Below are 3,929 nucleotides of genomic sequence, written 5' to 3' on the forward strand. Positions count from 1 at the left end.
GGATTTAGGGTCAACTTAGATAATGTATGGAGATCTCATCTCAAGATCCTGGGTCTGCAGATACCACAGTGCTTGGCTAATATGCACAAAACCCTGGATTCAGTCTCCAGCGTGGCAGAAACCAGACTAGGCAGAGCACACCTATAATCCTGGCAAAGCCATCCTTGACTATGCGATTGAAGACAGCCTGGATCACATTAGACTTTGTCTTCCAAAACAATCAATCCTCAGCTCCGACCTGCACATCCATGTGCCTCTGTGCTCTGTACTCCACCTCTGTTGCAGATTGTGGGGTGCGCAAGCCACGGTTAGCTCATTGAGCTGCTCTTTATAGCACTTCAGGGAACCTGTCATAACCAGTCAACATGTGTTACACTATTGCTGGCGTTGTCACTGTGAGAACCAGCCCTTTGACCTCTATAAGCTGAAGATTTTTCTTTTTTTGTTTTTTTTTTTGTTTTTTGTTTTGTTTGTTTTTTTTTTTTTGAGACAGGGTTTCTCTGTGTAGCCCTGGCTGTCCTGAACTCACTCTGTAGACCAGGCTAGCCTCGAACTCAGAAATCCGCCTGTCTCTGCCTCCCAAGTGCTGGGATTAAAGGCGTGCGCCACCACTGCCCAGCTAAGCTGAAGATTTTTCTACCCTAAACTGGGCGATGAGTTAGTAAACTGGACAAAAATACAAGGTATCTTCTTTTCGTGCAGTTCTGGAAACTGAACAGGGCACTTGCCACATGATAGGCAGATACTCTGATGTCGAGCGATGTCTCAGGTTCTCACAGTGGCATTCCAGGCGGGGCTCTACGGTCTGTGTAGTTCCTTGGTCCATCTAAGCCTTTCCTGCTCTGGAAACTCTGGCATGCTTGCTTGTTTTGCTTTGGCCAATTACTTGATAGTGGAAATTGAAGGCTACTGCTGGGTGAAGGCCCGGGCTTGGGAATGGGTGTGGGGAAAGTGGGCCTGTGTTGTGTTGACTGTATCTTAATTTTTTCACATGTGGAAACTTATTTCCCTTGTGTTTGTTCACATTGCTGGAAACTCTGGATGGAGCTTTAATGGGGTCATACATCAATCAGGCCTGGTATCTCAGCACTTGAAGGCTGGGGCAGGAAAATCACAGTAAGTTCTGGAACAGCTTGGAATGGTGAGTTCCAATTCAGCCAGGCTTAGTCAAACTATCTCTCTTTTTGAGAGTCTTACTAAGTACACTAAGGAGTCCTGGCATGGAACAAGATATATGAACAAGACTGCCCTCAAACTAAGGAGGCTCACCTGCCCTGCCTCTGGGATTAAAGGTGCGTGCTACCAGACCCAGCAAGCTTCTGTCTCAAAAACTTGAAAACGTGGGACTGGAAAGATGATTGAGGCCGGGGGGGGGGGGGGGGGGGGGTGGTGGCGCACGCCTTTAATCCCAGCACTTGGGAGGCAGAGGCAGGCGGATTTCTGAGTTCGAGGCCAGCCTGGTCTACTGAGTGAGTTCCAGGACAGCCAGGGCTTCCCAGAGAAACTCTGTCTCGAAAAACCAAAAAAAAAAAAAAAAAAAAAAAAAGGAAAGATGATTGAGATTTAAAAAGTATATACTATTGCACAGGACCTGATTCAGTTCCTAGCACCCGTAGTGGGTGCAGCTCCACGGCATTCAGTACTCTCTTCTGAGCATGTCCCATTTACATCATTAAAATAACAACACGGGACTAGAGTCATGGCTCAGCGGTTAAGAGCACTGGTTATTCTTCCAAAGGGCCCTAGTTCAATTCCCACAGCACTCACAAGGCAGGTCACAACTGTCTGTAACTCTTGGGTTTCTGACATTCTTATACATAAATAAAAATGGATTACTAAAAGAAAAAAAGAAAAAGAAAAAACATATTATGCTGGCTAGTCCCCCATAGTCCCCTTCCTTGAGACAGTTTCTCTGTTCAACCTTGGCTATCTTGTAACTTGATCTGTAGACCAGTCTGGCCTTAACTCAGAGATTCTGCCACCACTGCCCTGGCTATGCTGACACAAGCTATAGTCACAAACTATAGGGAAACTCTATTGCCAAATGGCCTCCGTAAGATGGGCTGCAGGCAAGTCTGTAGGGCATTTTCTTAGTGACATGAGGAGGTTACATCCACGGTGAATGGTGTTACCCCTGGGCTGGGGTCATGGGTGCTATAAGAAAGCAGGCTGAGCAAGCCACAAAGTAGCACTGCTCCATGGTCCCTGCTTTCAGGTTCCTGGTAGGTTTGAGTTCCTACCTTGGCTTTCCTCAGTGGACGGTGACTTGGAGTGTGTGCTAAATAAACCCTCCCTCCCTCCCCGAGTCGCTTCCTGTCATAGTGCTTCATCACAGCAGCAGCCCTAACACACCAGCGTAGAGTCAGGCTCACTGGGGAGAGGCTTGGTTGGCTCTAAAAAGCCGTCATGCCATTATCATGCCAAGAAGGCCTCACAGATGCCATCCAGATGGGGCCCTCCCAGTTTCAACAGCCTTGTGCTGCAGCCTTCATTCTTGGCAAGTGACAGTCTGTGATAATCAGTTACAGCTCAGAAGACAGACTAAGTTCAAGCCGGGCAGTGGTGGTGCACGCCTTTAATCCCAGCACTTGGGAGGCAGAGACAGGCAGATTTCTGAGTTCGAGGCCAGCCTGGTCTAAAGAGTGAGTTCCAGGACAGCCAGGGCTACAGAGAGAAACCTAGTCTAGAAAAAAAACAAAAAACAAAAGAATAAGTTCAAGCCTGTCATCCCAGGGGTGGGAGGATCAGGAATACAAGGTCATGTTTGGTGCTGTAGCCATAGGAAGTTCTAGTCCAATCAGGGAGACACACACACACACACACACACACACACACACACACACACACAGACACACACACAGACACACACACACACTGTGGTTCTCAAAACCAAACTAAGCAAACAAAACCAATCTTCAACAAACAGAACACCAAGCCATAACACACAAGAAAAGAAAATGGACTAAAACAGCCTCCATCAGCCCAGTTCCCTGATGAACAAGACCGAGAGAAAGAGAGGAAGGAGGGAGGGCCTTGACAATATGCAGTGAGTCAACCAGTTGGCTGTAGCCCACAGATCCCAGATACTGCGGAAGTCTAGGCCATTCTGACAGCTCTTCTAGGACTTCTCTTGCCTGTGGCCTTTATGTCCAGCCTGGGTGAACAAACACTCTTGTGACCTCACATGGTAAAAAGGACTTGGCAGAGAAGATTAAGGAAGAGCACAGGGTGGACGTGTCCATGCATATATAATCCCAGGTGGATCACAAGAATTCCAGATCAGGGGTGAGATGGCTCAGCTGAAAAAATAGGTTATGACTACCAAGCATAAACACCGGAGTTGATCCCATGAACCAACATGGTAAAGGAGAGAACTGACAACCTTGTTTTCTGACTTTTGTGCATACCCACATACATACACACCAAAAAACCCAAAACAAAAAACAAACAAGCAAAAAACAAAAACAAAACTCCATTGACACTTTTTTTTTTGTTTTTGTTTTGGTTTTTTTTTGAGACAGTGCTTCCCTGTGTCCCTGGCTGTCCTAGAACTTGCTCTATAGATAAGGCTGGCCTCAAACTCAGAGATCCACCTGATTCTGCCTGCTGAGTGCTGGGATTAAAGGCATGTGCAACAGCCACAACTGCCTGGCTTAAAACAAACAATCTCCAGGTGCCACAGGACTACACAGTGAGATCCTGCTTTTAAAAAAACAAAAATGGGGCTGGAGATATGGCTCAGAGGTTAAGAGCACTGACTGCTCTTCCAGAGGTCCTGAGTTCAATTCCCAGCAACCACATGGTGGCTCACAACCATCCGTAATGGGATCCGATGCCCTCTTCTGGTGTGTCTAAAGACAGCAACAGTGTGCTCACAAACAGAAAACAAATAAATCTAAAAAACCAACCAACCAGACAAAAATCACCCC

Source organism: Grammomys surdaster, unplaced genomic scaffold, assembly GCF_004785775.1.
Source record: "Grammomys surdaster isolate TR1022 unplaced genomic scaffold, NIH_TR_1.0 125769, whole genome shotgun sequence".
NCBI classification, from domain to species: Eukaryota; Metazoa; Chordata; class Mammalia; order Rodentia; family Muridae; genus Grammomys; species Grammomys surdaster.